This window comes from Pristiophorus japonicus, chromosome 13 (assembly GCF_044704955.1).
Source record: "Pristiophorus japonicus isolate sPriJap1 chromosome 13, sPriJap1.hap1, whole genome shotgun sequence".
NCBI lineage: Eukaryota > Metazoa > Chordata > Chondrichthyes > Pristiophoridae > Pristiophorus > Pristiophorus japonicus.
In genome coordinates, this window is record NC_091989.1 from 90,731,756 (window position 1) to 90,755,127 (window position 23,372).

General features: G+C 46.7%; 1 protein-coding gene across 4 annotated transcripts in view; it reads right to left on the reverse strand.

Moving 5' to 3' along the window:
- The window catches only part of st3gal2 (ST3 beta-galactoside alpha-2,3-sialyltransferase 2), a 468,108-nt gene that overhangs the window by 333,642 nt on the left and 111,094 nt on the right, over window positions 1-23,372 (reverse strand). The window lies entirely within an intron of this gene.

Here is a 23,372-nt window from a genome sequence, read left to right on the forward strand (position 1 = left end):
GGGTAACTGGAGGGTTTACAATAACCAGTGATTTATCAAGTGCCTTCTTTTCTGTTTTCATGTTAATTTTTGCCAATTTCCTCTCCATCTCCCCCCCTGTCCCCCCTCTACCAGTGCTGGTTCATGCTGGGTTATGTTTTCATTCGTACTGAGATTCCGTTATCTCACCGGGACCGCTGTTCTTCATGTGTGAGCCCAGACAGAGATTATTGGCAAGCTATTTAACTATGGCGGGTAGCGCAGCCAGACTCAGTCATGTCCTTAGCCCACACGTATGCGCTTTCCAGCAGCACTTACTGGACTTCAGTCAGGAGCAGGAACCCTGGCTGACTTTTCCCCTCCTATTCTCAGGGGTACGGAATCAATTGTAGCTCCCCGGCAATGGCCCTGAGATCAGCTAACTCAGCACTAACTGGGAGCTGAACCTGGGACTTCCTTTCTCATCCGCCTCACTGTCTAAGCCACTAGAGGAGGACCATTCCTTTTCATTTTAATAAAACGCTAATTGTGAAACGGATTCAAGTCTACAGCCTGGAAAATCCATGACCCTGACAGGACCCAATAACAACAGTCAGCATTTCAGAAAATATATATTGTTTTTGGAAGCAAGAACAGAAAATTCCTCCTCTAGGGCCAGCACGGAGGGATAAGCACACAGTGGGACCTGGTTCAGAAGAAACCCATGTTTCGGAGGGCTGAAAAAAGGGTTTCTGCAAGCTAACTGGATTCATTGTCTGTGAATCTAGGGTACATCTGCAACCAGTTACTGCGTCAGAGGAAGGGTAATTATTCTAAACAGTTCAATGTTACTGGTTCTTTTTGAAACGATATTGAAGTCAGGACTAATCTTGCTCTCCTCATTTTCTCCTCTCTTCCTCCCCGTAGTTCACTGAGACACAAAGGAATCTTTGCCAACCTCTTAGGTTGGTTATACTGAGCTCCTTCAATGAATATGCTTATTAATAGAGAAAACAAAGGAAATTAGAAGTCCCGATTCCTGGCCTGTCATATTTCATTTTTGCCAATTTGCTCATCTCCTGAAGGTGTTGATTATGGCTGGTGTTTGTTTGCTTTGCTGTTGGATAGCGTCATACCGAGTTTGTTGCTGCCCTCACCCAGCATTGAGGCAGAGTTTCCAGCTGGAATCAATGGATAACACTCAGGAGAGAGACGCGGAGTGATTTTTTTTCTCGTTCTACCATGACCAAGGTCAGCTAACTCAACACAGACTATGTATTCATCCTGAGACATACTGACATGTAGGGCTCAGATTTACATTGCTTTCACCAACTGAGCCATCTGGCCAACTGCATGAAGTTTATTTTTCCTGTAAAGTTGCTAACCAGCTACAGGATTAAACTGAATTGCTGATACATAATAGCATTGGATTTGGCCTTATTAGGTTCGGTTTCCTGTGCCACTTGCTGAATTGTGTGTTGTAAGACCAATGATAATGTCACTGACTGGTAGAATCTCCTACTCTGCTGAGCATCCCATCTCTGCCTCTGCAGAGCGAGACACCTCCTACATCAGAAGATTGGGTGGGGAAGAATCAAATGGAAGGTTTCCAGTGGGTAACTCTTGCTCATCCATTGGGTGTAACTATTGCGTAGCTGTAGGAGGGAAGGGGGCAAATCTGATGGAAAAATGGTGAAGTACCCTCCAGCACACTTGGTAAACATTTGGAAGAAAGAGTGATCCTTAATTTGATAACGAGTCCTCTGCTTTGTATGTTCATGTTGTTCAATCCCATATTATTCACCCAAATTAACTTGGTAGCAGTGTCAAAGATAACTCACACTGAAATGAAGTTTATCTAAAGGTTAAGTCATGGCAGGAGAACTCGGACACGTGTTATGCTCTCCCTGTACTATATGGGAAGTCAGCGACGCTTCCGGTGTCCCTGACGACTACATGTGTGGGAAGTGCATTCGCCTGGAGCTCCTGACGGACCGCTTTGCGGCACTGGAGCTGCAAGTGGATTCACTCTGGAGCATCCACGATGCTGAGAATGACATGAATAGCACGTTTAGCAAGTTGGTCTCACTGCAGGTAAAGGATACACAGCCAGATAGTAAATGGGTGACCAACAGGAAGAGAAGTGAAAGGAAAGTAGAGCAGGGGTCCCCTGCGCTCATCCCCCTGCAAAACAGATACACCGCTTTGGGTATTGTTGAGGGGGATGACTCATCAGGGGAGGGCAGAAGCAGCCAAGTTCATGGCACCGTGGGTACACAGGAGGGCAGGAAAAAGAGTGGGAGAGCTATAGTGATAGGGGATTCGATTGTAAGGGGAATAGATAGGCGTTTCTGCGGCGGCAACCGAGACTCCAGGATGGTATGTTGCCTCCCTGGTGCAAGGGTCAAGGATGTCTTGGAGCGAGTACAGGACATTCTGAAAAGGACGGGTGAACAGCCAGTTGTCGTGGTGCACATAGGTACCAACGATATAGATAAAAAAACGGGAGGAGGTCCTACGAGACGAATTTAGGGAGCTAGGAGCTAAATTTAAAAAATAGGACCTCAAAAGTAGTAATCTCAGGATTGCTACCAGTGCCACATGATAGTCAGAGTAGGAATCGCAGGATAGCCCAGATGAATACGTGGCTTGAGGAGTGGTGCAAAAGGGAGGGATTCAAATTCCTGGGGCATTGGAACCGGTTCTGGGGGAGGTAGGACCAGTACAAACCGGACGGTCTGCACCTGAGCAGGACCGGCACCAATGTCCTGAGGGGAGTGTTTGCTATTGCTGTTGGGGAGGAGTTAAACTAACATGGCAGGGGGATGGAAACCTATGCAGGGAGACAGGGGGAAATAAAATGGAGGCAGAAGCAAAAGATAGAAAGGAGAATAGTAAAAGTGGAGGGCAGAGAAACTCAAGGCAAAAAACAAAAAGGGCCACATTACAGCAAAATTCTAAAGGGGCAAAGTGTGTTAAAAAGACAAGCCTGAAGGCTCAGTGTCTCAATGCAAGGAGTATTTGGAATAGATGGACGAATTAACTGCGCAGACAGCAGTTAACGGATATGATGTAATTGGCATCACGGAGACATGGTTCCAGGGTGACCAAGGCTGGGAACTCAACATCCAAGGGTATTCAACATTTAGGAAGGATAGGTAGAGAGGAAAAGGAGGCTGGGTGGTGTTGCTGGTTAAAGAGGAAATTAATGCAATAGTAAAGAGAGACATTAGCCTGGATGATGTGGAATCGGTATGGGTGGAGCTGCTGAATACCAAAGGGCAGAAAACGCTAGTGGGAGTTGTGTACACACCACCAAACAGTAATAGTGAGGTTGGGGACAGCATCAAACAATAAAGGTACAATAAAGGTACAGCAGTTATCATGGGTGACTTTAATCTACATATTGATTGGGGTAACCAAACTGGTAGCAATGCGGTGGAGGAGGATTTCCTGGAGTGTATTAGGGATGGTTTTCTCGACCAATATGTCGAGGAACCAACTAGAGAGCTGGCCATCCTAGACTGGGTGATGTGTAATGAGAAGGGACTAATAAGCAATCTTGTTGTGCGTGGCCCGTTGGGTAAGAGTGACCATAATATGGTAGAATTCTTTATTAAGATGGAGAGTGACACAGTTAATTCGGAAACTAGGGTCCTGAACTTAAGGAAAGGTAACTTCGACGGTATGGGGCGTGAATTGGCTAGCATAGACTGGCGAGTGCTACTTAAAGGGTTGACGGTGGATAAGCAATGGCAAACATTTAAAGATCACATGGATGAACTTCAGCAATTGTACATCCCTGTCTGGAGTAAAAATAAAACGGGGAACGTGGTTCAACCGTGGCTAACAAGGGAAATTAAGGATAGTGTTAAAACCAAGAAAGAGACATATAAACTGGCTAGAAAAAGTAACAAACCTGAGGACTGGGAGAAATTTAGAATTCAACAGAGGAGGACTAAGGGTTTAAGAGGGGGAAAATAGAGTACGAGAGGAAGCTTGCAGGGAACGTAAAAACTGACTGCAAAAGCTTCTATAAATATGTTAGAGAAAAAGATTAGTGAAGATAAATGTAGGTCCTTTGCAGTCGGATTCAGGTGAATTTATAATGGGGAACAAAGAAATGGCAGACCAATTGAACAAATACTTTGGTTCTGTCTTCACGAAGGAAGACACAAATAACCTTCCGAATGTACTAGGGGACAGTGGGTCCAGTGAGAAAGAGGAACTAAATACTTATTAGGCGGGAAATTGTGTTAGGGAAATTGATGGGGTTGAAGGCTGATAAATCCCCGGGGCTTGATAGTCTGCATCCCAGAATACTTAAGTGGCCCTAGAAATAGTAGATGCATTAGTGATCATTTTCCAACAGTCTATCGACTCTGGATCAGTTCCTATGGACTGGAGGGTAGCTAATGTAACACCACTTTTAAAAAAGGGAGAGAGAAAACGGGTAATTATAGACCGGTTAGCCTGACATCAGTAGTGGGGAAAATGTTGGAATCAATCATTAAGGATGAAATAGCAGTGCATTTGGAAAGCAGTGACAGGATCGGCCATAGTCAGTATGGATTTATGAAAGGGAAATCATGCTTGAAGAATCTTCTAAAAATTTTTGAGGATGTAACTAGCAGAGTGGACAAGGGAGAACCAGTGGATGTGGTGTATTTGGACTTTCAAAAGGCTTTTGACAAGGTCCCGCACAAGAGATTGGTGTGCAAAATCAAAGCACATGGTATTGGGGGTAATGTACTGATGTGGATAGAGAACTGGGGGTTGGCAGACAGGAAACAGAGAGTCGGAATAAAGGAATCCTTTTCAGAATGGCAGGCAGTGACTAGTGGAGTGTCGCAGGGCTCAGTGCTGGGACCCCAGCTCTTTACAATATACATTAACGATTTGGATGAAGGAATTGAGTGTAATATCTCCAAGTTTGCAGATGACACTAAACTGGGTGGCGGTGTGAGCTGTGAGGAGGACGCTAAGAGGCTGCAGGGTAACTTGGACAGGTTGGGCAAATGTATGGCAGATGCAGTATAATGTGGATAAATGTGAGGTTATCCATTTTGGGGGCAAAAACACAGACAGAATCTGAATAACGGCAGATTAGGAAAAGAGGATGTGCAGCGAGACTTGGGTGTCATGGTTCATCAGTCATTGAAGGTTGGCATGCAGGTACAGCAGGCGGTGAAGGCGGCAAATGGTATGATGACCTTCACAGCTAGGGGATTTGAGTATATGAGCAGGGAGGTCTTACTGCAGCTGTACAAGGCCTTAGTGAGGCCTCACCTGGAATATTGTGTTCAGTTTTGGTCTCCTAATCTGAGGAAGGACATTCTTGCTATTGAAGGAGTGCAGCGAAGGTTCACCAGACTAATTCCAGGGATGGCTGGACTGTCATATGAGGAGAGACTGGATCAACTGGGCCTTTACTCACTGGAGTTTAGAAGGATGAGAGGGGATCTCATAGAAATGTATAGATTCTGACAGGACTGGTCAGGTTAGATGCGGGAAGAATATTCCCGATGTTGGGGAAGTCCAGAACCAGGGGACATAGTCTTAGGATAAGGGGTAGGCCATTTAGGACAGAGATGAGGAGAAACTTCTTCACTCAGAGAGTTGTTTACCTGTGGAATTCCCTGCCGCAGAGAGTTGTTGATGCCAGTTCATTGGATATATTCAAGAGGGAGTTAGATATGGCCCTTACGGCTAAGGGGATCAAGGGGTATGGAGAGAAAGCAGGAAAGGGGTACTGAGGGAATGATCAGCCATGATCTTATTTAATGGCGGTGCAGGCTCGAAGGGCTGAATGGCCTACTCCTGCACCTATTTTCTATGTTTCTATGTTAACCCAGGATATACCCACACAAAGTGGTTGTGACATCTGATAAAAGGAAAGCTTCTTCAATTCAGCAATATTTTCAGTTATAAAAACAGAAAATCCTGAAAATACTCAACAGACCAGGCAGCATCTATGGAACAAGATACAGAGTTAGTGTTTCAGGTTGATACCCTTTGATCTCTTTCCACAGATGTTGCCTGACCAGCTGAGTATTCCTAGTGTCTTCTGTCTTTAGTTAAGATTTCCAGCATTTGCAGTATTTCACTCTACGAAGTTAGACTATTGAAACTGCATTGTCAGACAGAGACCACCAAATTCGATAACCCCTGAAAACGGGCGGGGAGATCACGATGCATGATTAACATACGCCCGTTGAATCGGATGCAGTGGAGTGGCAATGGAGGAAGGACAAATGCTGTCATCCTGAGAGAGGACAGCAGGTTTGTGCTCCACGGAGCCACTGCTGTTGCTCGTCAGCCAGCCAGCCCGCCAGCCCAGACTGCTGCCGCCCATGTTGAGATGGTGCAGTCTGCAACCAGGCCTTCATGGCCCAGAGCTGCTCAAGGCCATTTGCAGTCTCCATCTCAAAGTCGAATGCACAAGGGTGAGTAGTTGACATTTGTACGCAATATGGCATGGTTTGATTTATAAATTTGGTTTGGAATGTTTATTTTGTGTTGGCTTTTATTTTTGCACTATGGTGAAGCAGACACTGTAATAGTCAGTAACAGAGGGAAGGTAGGTGTGAGACTGTTGGTGAATGGGGAATTAGAGTTATGTTTATTGGTATCGTAGTCAGTGAGTTGTTCACAGACAGCCCAGCCAGAAATGGGCTGTCTAGGTTGTCTCCTCCCTGCCTCTTACTCCTCCTTCTCCTCCTCAGCTTTTAGCTGTGGGCAAGGGCTGTCATGTATCTCACATTACTGTATATAACTGTATCTTACCATGCTATACATGACTGTAACTGGATATGACCTGTAACTATAAGCATACCTTACCACCAGGGGTGCACTTGCAGGAGACACTTCATACCTGTCCCACTGTGGTATATAAAGGGAGGTCTCAGGCAAGTGCAGCACTGGAGAGCTGGAATTAAAGGTGCAGGTCCTGAGTGAGCTTGATTCAGCATGTGTCTCGTGTAAATCAGTACATTAGAGTCAGGACCTTACAAAGGCTGTTCCCACAGCAGCTCGACATATAACTGGGGGCAAGGGCTGTTCCCTCAGCAGCCCGACATATAGCTGGGGGCAAGGGCTGTTCTCTCAGCAGCTCGACATATAGCTGAGGGCAAGGGCTGTTCCCTCATGATGGCGAGGTTGTGCACCATGCAGCAGAGCACCACCAACCTTGACATCCGCTCTGCCGAGTACTGCAGGGATCCTCCAGAGCGGTCCAGGCAGCCAAAGCATTGTTTCAGCAAGTCAACGGTCTGCTCTATGACATTTTGTGTAACATCCTGGCTTTTGTTGTATGCATGCTGCCCACGTGTGCCTGGGTTGTGCACCGGAGCCATGGGCCATGTCGTCAGCAGATAGCCCTCGTCACTCAGCAACAATCCTGTGATTTGTCCTGGTGGCTCAAATGCAGATGGCACAGCAGACTGCCACAGAATGGAGGCATCATGACTGCTTTTTTTTTTTTTTTGAAATTCGTAGCCAATCGTTCCAATTCTTTGTCAAATCACAAACGCCAGAGGTCACCTTGCACACGCCAAGGATCACTCTGCGCCAATGCTCTTAGCCAAAAGGCCTAGAGCCACTGCACCGTTCCTGGAAGTACTGCAATACCAGGTTCGTGCCATGGAGGTGGATGGGTCAGGTCCCCCACACACCTCCGTGGAGGTGGATGGGTCAAGCCACCCCACCCACCTCATCATGACTGCTGCCAGGATAGCGGGCATTGACCCGCATGATTCACTGCGTGTGGTGCTCACCAGGGAGTGGATTCCCTATCGGTTGTGGTACATCTCAGAGTCAACATGGGGCACACACAAAGCAATGTGCGTGCAATCAGTGGCACCCTGCACCATGGGGAAGCCTGCAATCCTAGCAATGCCACGTGCTCGCTCCGTCTGCTGCTCTCTAACAAGAGAGAATGAAATGTAGTCAGCTGTCTTGGAATACAGAGATTCAACAGCGGATGGCAAACTACGCAGTGTTGCAAATATCTCCTGTCACCTCTGCTCATTCTCCCAGTCATGCTATATTCCAAGGGAAATGCCTACTACTGCACCCATGTCTGGGAGCAAGTGGTTTGCACAGAAGCCTTGAACGCAGGAGAAAGTTGTTCAGCACTCCCTGTAGAATTTAGCAACTTCAAACAACTCTAGAAAGCACCAAAGACGTGTAATCGCAGCAAGAGCTAGTAGAAATCAATTAGCAACTAACCTGAAAGTAGTTGATTATGCCTTTAAAAAGCGTTGGTGAGGCTCCTTCCTGCTGCTAAAGGTGTGTTCAACTGTGCGTGCTCAAGAAAGGGCACTAGCGGAAGGGGTCAGCTCCAAAATGGCAGGGCTGGTGTCAAATCAGCATTACTCGCTGATTGGCGTCACAATCTGCCTGCTCTGCATATTTCTGGCGGATGCACAGAGTGCGCATGCTCACGCCCTCACCAGGATGGTGTCCAGCGCAACCTACACCAGGTGTGCAGGCGCCATGAACACCATTTTGGAACCAAATTGGCACTCGTAGTGCCAAAAGAGTGGGCGGCACCAATTCCAATTTGTATCCTGAAGGTTTTATCCTGCAAGTGCCTTTAGCTCAAAGTAGATACAAATTTTTATGTTCACACCCACTTTGGCATTTCTTTCCATTGACGCCTACATAAAAATGCACCGAAACTCAAATTGCCGTGAAACTAATGTAAAACCTGAGATACCAGTTGTGACACTCAGCTTCAGATGGGGAAATAAAATTGAAGAAAAATGCTTAACACTTTCAATTCCTTGGCTTTACAGTGCCAATTAAAATGGGAACATTTGAGTCAATAGTTTTGGAAGATGTTTTAATTAAATAATTCCCTAGGATTATTGCACTTTAAAAAAAAGTGATCATATTTACTTTACTATAGGCAATAGCTATACAGTGGGGTTCCACAGGGCTCAGTACGAGGTCCCTTGCTTTTTATAGTAGACATCAATGATCTGGACTTGAATATAGGGGGTATGATTAATAAGTTTGCAGATGATACAAAAATAGACTGTGGTTGATATGAAGAAGAAAGCTGCGGAATGCAGGAAGATATGAATCAACTGATCAGGTGGGTAGAACAGTGGCAAATGGAATTTAATCCAGAGAAGTATGAAGTAATGCATTTGGGGAGGGCTAACAAGGAAAGGAAATACATTAAATCGTAGGACACTGAGAAGTGTAGAGGAACAAAGGGATCTGGGAGTGTATGTCCACAGATCCCTGAAAGTAGCAGGCTAGGTGGATAAGGTGGTTAAGGTGGCATACGGAATGCTTGCCTTTATTAGCCGAGGCATAGAATATAAGAGCAGGTGGGTTATGCTTGAACTGTATAAAACACTGGTTAGGCCACAGCTGGAGTACTGCATGTAGTTCTGGTCACCGCATTACAGGAAGGAAGTGATTACACTGGAGAAGGTACAGAGGAGATTTACGAGGATTTTGCCTGGACTGGAGAATCTTAGCTATGAGGACAGATTGGATAGGCTGGATTTGTTTTTCTTGGAACAGAGGAGGCTGAGGGAAGACCTCATTAAGGTGTATAAAATTATGAGGGGCCTAGATATAGTGGATAGAAAGGGCCTATTTCCCTTAGTAGAGGGAACAACCACCAGGGGGCATAAATTTAAAATAATTGTTAGAGGGGATTTGAGGGGAAACTTCTTCATGCAGAGGGTTGTGGGGGTCTAGAACTCGCTGCCTGAAAGGGTGGTAGAGGCAGAAACCCTCACCACATTTAAAAAGTACTTGGATGTACACTTGAAGTGCCGTAACCTGCAGGGCTACGGACCAAGAGCTGGAAAGTGGGATTAGGCTGGATAGGCTTTTGTTGACCGGCGCAGACATGATGGGCCGAAATGGCCTCCTTCCGTGCTGTAAACTTCTATGATTCTATACCTCTTTAGCACAAAGTTTTAGTGTGAGCCTTAATTAGACTACGTGAAATTTATTGACCCTGAAATTCCGATGTCCCGGGTCCATACGAAGTTTCTGCGGACCTGGGAAGGCATCGGAAAAGCCGGTTTTCAGCGCGCAATGCAAATGCGCTGAAAACCGGCTTTTCTGATCTGTCAAGTTTCTGGCTTGACAGATTTCGTGCATATCGGGAGCGAGGACACTTGCATGGCAAGATTTCCAAATGTCCTCCAAAATCTTGCACCTGAAACTGCAGGCGTATAGCCTACTTTTACAGGCGCAAGTGTTTGAAAATACACAAAAACATTTAAAAATAAAGTTATAAAAACACGTTATTGTTAAAAACCCTCCCCACTATGGTATGTTTATTTTAAAGGCATAATTTTTAAAAACTTATTAAAAAATATTTTCCTGATTTAAAAAAAAGACATTAATAACTAATTTAAATGAATCTTAAATATGTAGTGTATATTTTCTATTTTTTTTATTAGTGTTTTCGGTGTTTGGGAGGGTTTCTCATTCATAGCAATAGGAGTTTCGGACTTACAAAACTCCTATTACTATGAATGAGAATATACTATACCCGATTGGCTGCCCAGAGCCATGTGACTCCAGCTCCAGGCCTGCACACATCCTGACATGCACGCGTTGCGATGCGCAGCAAGAGGAGGCCCGTGCATCGCAAAGTCGAGCGGGCGCAGCAACTTCAGGCAGGTGCGTATTTTTTCTCTAAAATCTTGTCGAACGCCCATGGGAAGGAGAAAGCGGAATTTCTGGACCATTATTAATTTTTCCTGAGCCTAGCACTCACATTTGGGCTATGGTCTATATGTAGGGGTAAACTAGATACGAATAAATGTAGTAATTACTGGACATTTTTTTTTAAAGAAATTACACGTTTAAAAATATCCTTTGAAGGCAAAACACATTCTGGAAAATTCAGTCTTCTCTACACCTAAAAAGATGCAATGGGCAATGAATCTTTGGCAGTCACCCAGGATATCTGACTATGTTAGGCAATATATAACAAAGTTCAGTTCTGCCTAATTTGTTCTCATCTGACACCCACAGTGCGCCTTGCAGCAGGACGCACTGGATAGTGATCAGGAGTGGAAATTCTGCCTCCTCTCTCGAGCACAGTAACACTGAGGCCAATATTAGTCTTCCATTGCTGAACTGGCAGAGATCAGCTATCTCAGCGCAGGCCTGAGGTCCCTAACTGGGATTCCTCTGGTCACACGGCTTAGTTTTACACCACACATTTCGAGTGAGGACAGCATTGGGTTCAACTCCAAGGTCCTCCACAGTCGAATAGCCTACCAACACTCGCCATATAAACTCAAACATGAAGAATGGCCATTTGGGAATGGTACAGGAGTGTGACCAGTTGTAATTTGTTTATTTTAAATTGTGTACTGTGATATTGTAGGAGGGCTGCTGGAACCCAAGAAACTGTACCCTAGCAAGGGTCTGCTTCCTTCCAGAAAATCGTACAATCCCCAATTGTAGCATTTAACTGTTTCCTGAATGACTCTAGAATTTTTTCCATCCAGAAACCTGCTCCAAGTATTGATTACTCTTTGTGTGAAGAAGTGCTCCTTATGTCAGCCTTGAATTTGTCTTTGACCAATCTTTATCTATATGTCCTTATCTGAAATCGAGTTAAACTTGAAATACTGCTCCAGATTAACCTTTTTTATTTTAATTAGTATCTTGTATACCTCAATAAGGTCCCTTCTCATTTGCCTCCCATCAAGGATAAAGAATCCTAGTTTTATTAACCTTTCAATCAGGGATCAGTTCTGTGACCTTTCTCTGCACCACTTCCAGAACTTCAATCGTTCCCTTGTGCCTCAGTCCTGGAATTGGACCAAGTACACAAGGTGTGATCTGAACAGAGCACTATGCAATTTGAACATGGCCGCCTCAGACTTTATGCCCTACCGGTTTGACAACATAGTAAAGCGTTGCATGTGCTTTGCTGATTGCTGCTCCACAATGACAGGATGTGGTTAAGGGATATGGAACAAAGGTGGGTAAACAAGAGTGGAGGTACAGGTCAACCATGATCTAATTGAATGGTGGAACAGGCTCAATGGGCTGAATGGCCAACTCTTGATCCTACGTGTCGACCATCACTTCCAGATATCTTTCACCCTCTCCCTTATCTTCAACTCAACACTTGCCATATAAACTCAAACATGAAGAATGGCCATTTGGGAATGGTACAAGAGTGTGATCAGTTGTAATTTGTTTATTTTAAATTGTGTACTCAGAACATGAGAGAAGATCTCAGTTGAAAGGTCAACTGCTTTGTGTTCTTGACAAATGCTGCCTAACCTGTTTCAGATTTTCAGCATCTACAGTATTTTGCTCTCTGTTCATTCATAAGTCAATTCTACAGTATTGCCCTAGGCTTCTGGTGATATGGAAATCTACTGTTTACATTGCAGAGGAGAAAAACATAAAAACTGCATTCATGTAGAAAGTTCAGGAGAAATCTTTGACTTCACCAGCTGGGTAGTAATCTGGTGGAGCGGATTGCCCACCCGTTGTAGAACCTGCCTGATTTTGATTCCATTGCATCCGTCAGATTACAGCCCAAGTGGTGAAGCTGAAAATTTACCCCAAAGCTGCTTTAATATTGTGCTCAGAGTGGGTATTAGCATCCTCAGATTCTGCACATTTGACAGCAACATCAAAGTAATTCTCCACTCCACTCCATTCTGATCTATCTGTCCTTGGCCTCATACACTGTTCCAATGATGCTCAACAGAAACTCAAGGAACAGCATCTTTCAATTAGGCACTTTACAGCCTTCCGGACTCAACATTGAGTTCAACAATTTCCAATCAGAATCATGGATTCCATTTTTTCAGACAGCATGTGTTAGCAATGGTTCTACCGTTGCCAGATACAGCACCTCCATCTCGTGTTTCTTTACCTGTCCAATTACCATCCCCTTTAACCTTGCACCATCATCCCTTTTGTCATTTATTCAGCCTTCCAACCTAATGCAGACCTTCCATTTTGTTCTTTCCTCCCCCCCCACCCCACTTTCCTTGTCCCTATACTGGCTTAAAACCGGTTAAATCTTCAAATTTTGCCAGATCTGACAAAAGTTCATTGAATTGAAACATTAGGGTGAATTTTAACACCCAAGACAAGGTAGGTCAGGGTCGGGTCAGATTTGAACATCTGAAAACCGACTGATGTTCCCTTTAAGTTGTGCGGCGGCGCAGCGTTCCAGGTATCCCACGCAGCTGGTGAGCCGGCTTTTAAACTGAAAAAACGCATATGTGCGGACTTCTGAATGAGCCACGCGGTGCGTTAAAGGGGCCGCATGGCCCCCCCCAAACAATTATGAGGAACACTGAACCCGACTCCAACCCACCCACGTCTGGGTTTAATGGAGGCGGGACAAGGGGGTGGGCAGCCAACCCGCTCGAGGTGGGTTAGCAATTTAAAGATTTAATGAGGCTGACAGCCTCTGATTTTTTTTCCCCCTCTACACTTCCAACCCCCACCAGGACGGCCTGAGGACGCTCCGCTTCTTCCTCAAACAGAGGCCGAACCAGTCCCCATCCACCACAATCCTCCTCTGCCTGGCTGAACTTGTTCACACATTGAACAACTTCTGCTTTGACACCACTCACTTCCTCCAAATAAAAGGTGTTGCTGTGGGAACCTGCACAGGTCTGAGCTATGCCTGCCTTTTCGTGGGATATGTGGAATATTCTTTGTTCCAGTCCTACTCCGGTCCCCTCCCTCAACTCTTTTTCCAGTAAATTGATGACTGTATCAATGCCATTTTCTACTCTTGCCCTGAATTGGAAAATTTCATTCACTTTGCTTCCAATTTCCACCCTTCCCTCACCTTCACATGGTCCATCTTCGACTCTTCCTTTCCTTTCCTCAGCTTCTCTTGTCTCCATCTCTGGAGATAGGCTATTGACAAACATCCACTATAAGCCCACTGACTCCCACAACTACCTGGACTACAGTTCCTCCCTCCCTGCTTCCTATAAGGACTCTATTCCTTTCTCCCAGTTTCACCATCGCATCTATTCGGATAATGGCACATTCCAGACTAGTGCGTCCGATATGTCTTCCTTTTTCCTCAACCGAGGATTCCCCTCTACTGTGGAAGACTTGGCCCTCGACCATGTTCGTTCCAGTTCCCACACTTCTGCTCTCATCCCTTCCCCTCCCTCCCAGAACTACGACAGGGTTCCCCTTGTCCTCACCTTTCACCTCACCAGCCTCCACGTTCAATGGATCATCCTCCACCATTTCCACTACCTCCAGCGTGATCCCAACACCAAATGCAACTTTCCCTCCCCTCTCAGCATTCTGAAAGGACTGTTCCCTCTGCGACACCCTGGTCCACTCTTTAATCACTCCCAGCACCCCTTCCCTTCTCAAGGCAACCTATCCCTTTACCTCCTCCCTTCCCACTGTCCAGGACCCCAAATACTGCTTCAAGGTGAAACAGCGATTTACTTGTACTTCTTGCAATTTAGTATACTGTATTCGCTTTTCACAATGCGGTCTCCTCTACATTGGGGAGACCAAAAGCAGATTGGTTGACCGCTTTGTGGAACACCTCCATTCAGTCCACAAGCATTGTCCCGCGATTCCGGTCGCCTGTCACTTTAATTCTCCGCTCCACTCCCACTCTGACATTCTCAGCCTCTTTCATTGTTCCAAGGGGGGGGGGGGTGGAGGGGTGAGAACGAGGAGAGACTGGGGGGGGGGGGGGAAGAGAGAGACTGGAGAGAGAGAGAGAGAGAGAGAGAGAAAGACTGGGGGGAGAGAGAGAGAGAGAGAGAGAGAAAGACTGGGGGGAGAGAGAGAGAGAGAGAGAAAGACTGGGGGGAGGGAGGGAGAGAGAGAGAGAAAGACTGGGGGGAGGGAGGGAGAGAGAGAGAGAGAGAGAGAGAGAGACTGGGGAGAGAGAGAGAGAGAGAGAGAGAGAGAGACTGTGGGTGGGAGGGAGAGAGAGAGAGAGAGAGAGATTGTGGGAGGGAGAGAGAGAGAGAGAGAGAGAGAAAGAGACTGGGGGGGAGAGAGAGAGACTGGGGAGGTAGAAAGAGACTGGGAGAGAGACAGAATGAGGGAAAGGGGATTGGAGGGGAGAGAGAGAGGGAGATTTCAGGGAAGATGGATCACGTTCTTCCAACCCCACCTCCGATTTCTCGGTGTAATAAGAGACATCATTGGTGTGGATGAAATCTGGAAGTCACGACACTGTCATATTCACTTCATACCCAATAAACCAGTTAACAATCCGTGACCCAGACACAATGCCCCATCTATGGCGCGGCAAGGAGGCGGGGGTAAGGTCAAGAACTTGGCGGGGTGAGAATGGTGTCAGGACCTTGGGGAGGGGGAAGAGGCAGGAACTTGGGCGGGGTGGGGCAATCAGGAACTTGGGGTGGGGATCGGGATCTTGGGCTGGGGGATGGGGTGGGATCAGGAACTTGGGCTCGGAGGGCAGGAACTTGGGCTGGGTGATGGGGCAGGAACTTGGAAGTGGGGAGGGTGGGGAGATCTTAACCTGTGCGAGTGAGCGCTCTCCTGTCTGGAGTCGGCAGTCAGAATTGCTCGAATTACACTTTGCAAAGTCTCTGAATACGTCGTCAGGGTGGTTCTAATTACACATTCCAGAGAAACTGCTGGGTGTGTCTTATCCACCAAGGGAACCAATCAGCAATCAGGCCATGTAATCAAGCATACCCATTCAGAGCATTTTTCTGTTGCAAATAAGCGGGTCCTTTCTTATATTTAAGCCTCTGATTTAACTTGATTTTGCAGTGGCTGGATACGATTCCCAGGCCTCAGAAAACCCGGCAGCTGAAGGGTGACAAGGAAAGCACCATTACAGCATTGATTTTGGGCCAGCAACAGCAGGAGAGCTTCCCCCCGGATCGCCAAGCTCTCTCCTCCATCAGACCACCCCCATACAATGGCCCCCGAGGTCAAGAAACGGATTCCCCACTCCTCTGTGTTCCGACACCCCCCTGGGGTTGGGTATTAGTTCCCCTCGTGCCTGGGGATTAGACACCACCAGCAATCCCCCCACCACCATCGTCGCTGTTCGCGATCAGGCCTCCAAGCTCCCCCCTCCCCCCCATATAAAGACTCACGAGCTCGGGGGATCAGACCCTCCCCGGGTCAGGGATCAGACCTCCCCCACCACATTCGGACAAATCACCACCAGGTCAGGGATCTGACCCCCAAGCTCCCCTCACCATCAGACCCTACACAGCCCTCCCCCCCACGCCCCCTCCATTCAAAGATTTCTGAAGTCAGGGATCAGACCCCTAAACCTGGGGTTAGGGATCTGACCTATCTGCTCGCCCACTGGAAGCCAAACCTGGCAATCAGGCTGACTTCCGGCAGGAAATTTGTCAAGTACAAAAAGTGCACAACCCCCACTCACCCCCAGTCTACATAACCCGCCTGTTAATACCCTGGCCGATAACATAGAAAATAGGTGCAGGAGTAGGCCATTCGACCCTTCGAGCCTGCACCACCATTCAAAATGATCATGACTGATCATGCAACTTCAGTAGCCCATTCCTGCTTTCTCTCCATACCCCTTGACCCCTTTTGAATATATCTGACGAACTGGCATCAACAACTTTCTGTGGTAGAGAATTCCACAGGTTTGCAATTCTCTGAGTGAAGAAGTTTCTCCTCATCTCGGTCCTAAATGGCTTACCCCTTACCCTTAGACTGTGACCCCTGGCTCTGAACTTCCCCAACATCGGGAACATTCTTCCTGCATCTAACCTGTCCAATCCCGTCAGAATTTTATATGTTTCTCATTCTTCTAAATTCCAGTGAATATAAGCCTAGTCAATCCAGTCTTTCTTCATATGTCAGTCCTGCCATCCCAGGAATCAGTCTGGTGAACCTTCACTGCATCCCCTCAATAGCAAGAATGTCCTTTCTCAGATTAGGAGACCAAAACTGTACACAATATTCAAGGTGTGGCCTCACCAAGGCTCTTTACACTGCAGTAAGACCTCCCTGCTCCTATACTCAAATCCCCTAGCTATGAAGGCCAACATGCCAGTTGCCTTCTTCACCGCCTGCTGTACCTGCATGTCAACTTTCAATGACTAATGTACCATGACACCCAGGTCTCATTGCACCTCCCCTTTTCCTAATCTGTCACCATTCTGCCTTCCTGTTTTTGCCACCAAAATGGATAACCTCACATTTATCTGCATTATACTGCATCTGCCATGCATTTGCCCACTCACCTAACCTGTCCAAGTCACTCTGCAGCCTCTTCGCATCCTCCTCACAGCTCACACTGCTACCCAGCTTAGTGTCATCTGCAAACTTGGAGATATTACATTCAATTCCTTCATCTAAATCATTAATGTATAATGTAAATAGCTGGGGTCCCAGCATTGAACCTTGCGGTACCCCACTAGTTACTGTCTGCCATTCTGAAAAGGACCCGTTTATTCCTACTCTTTGCTTTCTGTCTGCCAACCAGTTCTCTATCCACGTCAATACATTACTCCCAATACCATGTGCTTTAATTTTGCACACTAATCTCTTGTGTGGGACCTTGTCAAATGCCTTTTGAAAGTCCAAATACACCACATCCCTTGTCCACTCTACTTGTTACATCCTCAAAAAATTCTAGAAGATTTATCAAGCATGATTTCCCTTTCATAAATCTATGCCGACTTGGACCGATCCTGTCGCTGCTTTCCAAATGCGCTGCTATTACATCTTTAATAATTGATTCCAACATTTTCCCCACTACCGATGTCAGGCTAACCAGTCCATAAATGCCCTGTTTTTTCTCTCTATCCTTTTTTAAAAAGTGGGGTGACATTAGCTACCCTCCAATCCATAGGAACTGATCCAGATTCTATAGAATGTTGGAAAATGACCACCAATGCATCCACTATTTCTAGGGCCAGTTCCTTAAGTACTCTGGGATGCAAACTATCAGGCCCTGGGGATTTATCGGCCTTCAGTCCCATCAATTTCTCTAACACAATTTCCTGACTAATAAGGATTTCCTTCAGTTCCTCCTTCTCACTAGATGCTCGGTCCCCTAGTATTTCCGGAAGGTTATTTGTGTCTTCCTTAGTGAAGACAGAACCAAAGTATTTGTTCAATTGGTCTGCCATTTCTTTGTTCCCCATTATAAATTCACCTTATTCTGACTGCAAGGGACCTACATTTGTCTTCACTAATCTTTTTCTCTTCACATATCTATAGAAGCTTTTGCAGTCAGTTTTTATGTTCCCAGCAATCTTACTCTCATGCTTTATTTTCCCCCTCCTAATTAAACCCTTTGTCCTCCTCTGCTGAATTCTAAATGTCTCCCAGTCCTCAGGTTTGCTGCTTTTTCTTGCCAATTTATATGCCCCTTCCTTGGATTTAACACTATCCCTGATTTCCCTTGTTACCCACCTTCCCTTTTTATTGTTACGCTAGACAGGGATGTACAATAGTTGAAGTTCATCCATGTGATCTTTAAATGTCTGCCATTGCCTATCCACCGTCAACCCTTTAATTATCATTCACCAGTCTATCCTAGCCAATTCACGTCTCATACCATAAAGTTACCTTTCTTTAAGTTCAGGACCCTATTCTTTGAATTAATTGTGTCACTCTCCATCTTATTGAAGAATTTTACCATATTATGGTCACTCTTTCCCAAGGGGCCTCGCACAACAAGATTGCTAATTAATCCTCTCTTGTTACACAACACCTAGTCTTGGATGGCCAGCTCTCTAGTTTCTTCTTCGACGGATTGGTCTGGAAAACCATCCCTTATACACTCCACGAAATCCTCCTCCACCGTACTGCTACTAGTTTGGTTAGCCCAATCTATATGCAGATTAAAGTCACCCATGATAACTACAGTATCTTTATTGCATGCATCCCTAATTTCCTGTTTGATGTCATCCCCAACCTCGCTACTACTGTTTGGTGGTCTGTACACAACTCCCACTAGCGTTTTCTGCCCTTTGGTGTTCCACAGATCCACATACAGATTCCACATCATCCATGCTAATGTCCTTCCTTACTATTGTGTTAATCTCCTCTTTAACCAGCAACGCTACCCCACCTCCTTTTCCTTTCTGTCTATCCTTCCTGAATATTGAATACACCTGGATGTTGAGTTCTCAGCCTTGGTCACCCTGGAACCATGTCTCCGTAATTCCAATTACATCATATCCGTTAACTATCTGCACAGTTAATTCATCCACCTTATTACGAATGCTCCTCGCACTGAGACACAGAGCCTACAGGCTTTTTTTTTAAACACTCTTTGTCCTTTTAGAACTCGGTCTCTCGCTCCACATATGCTGCCTGGTCTGCTGAGTGTTTCCAGCAACTTCTCTTTTCATATCATAGTAAACTTGCTGGAGGGATTTACTGTGGCCAGCAGCTGGAAGACTGTTACCAGGTCTACTTGATGGCTGGCCTTAGCGATGCTTCTGCAGCTAGTTGTGTCAGGAGCTGACAATAAGTGCAGCTGCAGAGGGAAACTACAAATGGTGGACATGTGAAATACAAACAGAAAATTCACAGTTGGTAATTGGTATCTGAAAGATGTAATCGAATTGGTGGAGACGCTTCATCAGAATGCACATAATGCAATGGTTTGCAACTTAATTTTCTGGCCACCATATTTTTCCTTAACAGCTATGGAAGATATTGCTGCCCAGGGCAACGCGGTCTCCAGAGTCTCTCGGTGGGCCTCAGCATTTCTGCAGCCAGCTGCCCCGCCTCATTGACTTTAAAGCCTATCCATCAAATTCAGAGCTACTGTGGAGAGCAGTCCAATGAAGCTTATGTTGTTAATTCTTCTTGAAGGGCATACACAATTTGTCTGCTGACCATGCTCAGTTCAGGAATTCCCTAAATTCCAAAGCTGATTGCTGTAAATTATGACTTTCATTGTGAAAATGTCTGAACACTCATTTTAAGCTGTGCCAACCATTAAGGAAGCTTCTAAGTTTCAAGAGTTAAAACTATATGATCTTTTTTATTGTCAATACAAGGTAGTTTGTTTTCTGAATAATTTTCGTGATTATAACTGTGAATGTTGTACTTGTCCTCCACCTACCGCCAGTAATGTTTTACCCACCTACCAACACCACTTTGCCCATTGCTGATCACTGTACTTAAGTGTCCTGTAAATCTGTGGAGGCCCCGACCTGCGTGAGAACACCAGTGGCAGGTCGAGGCCATAAAAGGAGCGGCGAGCGACGGCCTGAGAGCAGCGCGAGCTGGTGTAGGAGGGCGACGGCAGTGAAGAGTGATGTCAGCGAAGAGTGACATCAGCAAGGTCCAGGTTGGTGATTGGAGCGTGGGCAGATACAGCAGGAGTGGCGAGGTCGGGGCGAAGGAGCGGCGAGAGATTGTGGAGGGATGTGATCGGGGCTCAGGGGAGGCGTGAGTTCGGGGCCAGGGGCAGCATGGGCCAGCCCATACTGCGATATGTGTGCACACTAGGTCCGTGCAGCAGAGCTGGTCTCCAGTCGTCTTGGGTAATCCTTGCCCCTGGACCAAGATCTAACTCTGTCGAGCCTGTGTGGTGGCTGGTGTGCAACAGCCACCACACATTAAAAAAAATCCACACACAGGCATCTTCCACTCTAGAGGATGTAGTTCGGGTCCTTCACTGAAACACCTGTGAAATCCTTTTTTGGCGTAGAAGCAAGACATCCTCGTTTCGAGGGACCGTCTATGATGATGATGATGATAAGCTCAAGAGTTTTTGTTATCTCAAAAATGTTTTAACACCACGTGGAATAGTTGAGGCGAAGAGCATTGATGCTTTTAAGGGGAAGCTAGATAAACACAGGAAGGAGAAAGGAATAGAAGGATATGCTGATAGGGTTAGAAGTAGTAAGGTGGGAGGAGGCACAAGTGGAGCATAAACAACGGACGTGTTGGGCTGAATAGCCTGTTTCTGTGCTATACATTCTATGTAATTCTATGATATTATAAATGCGATCTCTAAAACAGCAGCACAAATCCCGTAATCCTTTGTAATTAAAACAGAATCAGTCATAACCTTGTGCCCCTGCTGTTAAAGAAAGACTTGCATTTTGCATTAAAAATACAGTAGCCTATTTGCACATAATCACTGAAAAACAAATAGAATTGTGGAATTAGATCTCCAAAATTTCGACACGAATCTGATCATTCTGCGTAAAAAAAAAATGAAACTTGACTTAATCATCAAGTCTTCCAAACTTTTTTTTTTGCATGAGGGACTCTTTAAAATATGGCTACTCTCTTGGGAACCCCTATCCTAACTTGTCCCTTCCTAACATGTTGCCAGCAATCCAAAAGCAATTAGTACTGTAACAGAAACAATGGGGCTGTTTATAACCTAACCCACCTGACGGGACATGGGTGGCATTGGGCCAACTGCCTGCTTTACACCTGGCCTGATTTTGAAGTGAATGTGGGGATCTGGAATTTATTTGGTGCAAAGAACACTGATGCAATTAAAACACATTAAATATTAAGGCCATCTAGGTTTCTTGCAGCCAGCTGTAGACACAATGTCTGTAGAATGCTATTTATAACCACACACTGGGCCCAAGTTTCGAGCCGCGCCTAGAACGGCGCAGTCCCGACCTGGACTCCCGTTTTTCGCGCCACAAAGTGCGCCTAAAAAAAACCTCCAGATTCTCCACCTCCCTGCAGGTCCTCTGGCCCTCGGCGCAGCACAGCAGGAGCTGTAGGGAGTGGAGCCAGGTCCCTGCGCTGAAAACAGTGCCGGGACCTCTGCACATGCGCGCTACAGTGGGCGCGCATGTTCAGTAGCTCCAGAACTGTGTGGGAGGAGCTGAAGCACGCAGCCTCTAGCCCTGGCCGAATGGCCTCACTGGGGCTGCGTGCATAAGGCTCCTCCCACGGCCAGCTCCTGCTTCCTCCCGACCCGACTCGACTCTCGCTTCCCGCCTCCGGACCGGACCCGACACCGACCTGACTCCCGCTTCCCGCCTCCGGACCGGACCCGACACTGACCTGACTCCCGCTCCCCCCCCCCCGCCCCGGACCGGACCCGATACCGACCTGACTCCCGCTTCCCCCCTGCCCCCGGACCCGACCCGACTCCCGCTCCCCCCCTCCAACCCCCCCCCCCGCCCCGGACCGAACCCGACACCGACCTGACTCCCGCTTCCCCCCCGCCCCCGGACCCGACCCGACTCCTGCTCCCCTCCCCGCCTCCGAACCGGACCCGACACCGACCGGACTCCCGCTCCATCCCACCCCCGGACTGGATCCGACCTGACCTCCCTCCCCCCGACCTGACCTCCCTCCCCCCGACCCGAACCGACCTCCCTCCCACCACCACCCCCCCCAGACCCGACCCAACCCAACGGCACCTACGTGTAAATTTGGTGCTGGGGACGGGCCCGGCCCGTTCAGCCTCCATCCCCCTTCTCCTCCTCCCCCCCCCCCCCCAATCTCCTTCCCCTCCCCCCAACCTCCTTCCCCCCCCCACCAATCTCCTTCCCCCTCCCCATCTCCTTTCTCCCCCTTCTCCCCCCTCTCCCCCCCATCCCCTTCTCCCCCATCCCTCCCCCTTCCCTCCCCTCGCTGTCAGAAACACAGACACCGACAGACAGAGAATGAGAGGCACACACAGACAGACAGAGAGATAGAGACACTGACAGAGGCACACTGGGGGGGGGGGGGGGGGATCCCAGCACGCTGTTGGAGGGCTCCCGGTGCTGCAGTCGGTAAGTAGAAGATATTTTATTTATTGATATTTTTTTTAAAAATTATTTCTTATTAATTTTTTTTGATTTATTGGTTGATTTATTGATGTATTTATCATTTATTATTGATGATGGCTCTTTATTTGTAAACTTCCCTTTAACCCCCACCCCACCATTCCCTAGGCCTGATTTTCTAAAGTGTAGACAAGGTTTTTTCGAGCGTATAAAAATCTTCACTTACTCCATTCTAAGTTAGTTTGGAGTAAGTTTTCACTCACGAAACTTTGAAATCAGGCGTAAGTGGCCGGACACGCCCCCTTTTGAAAAACAAATTCTGTTCCAAAGTGAAACTGTTCTAACTGACTAGAACTGGAGCAAACTAAATGACGAGAATTCCGATTTCTAAGATACTCCGTTCTACACCAGTTGCTCCTAAAAATCAGGAGTAAATCATGTGGAAACTTGGGGCCAAGATGTGGATTATACCCAATTGAGCAATGGGCCTGCAGCAAGACAGATTGAGAGGTGGATGTAAAATACCTCAGGCCACTGTTTGATGAAATGAAGGGAGCTTTCCTGATGTCCTGACCATCATTCCTTTATCAACAAGCACCAGTGAAACAACAGTATTAGACATTCACCTCAATGCTGTTTGTGGGATCTTGCCATGCACAAATGGTCTGCCATGCATGCCTAGATAACATCAGAGTCTGTCTTTGAAAGGTATTTGGTTGT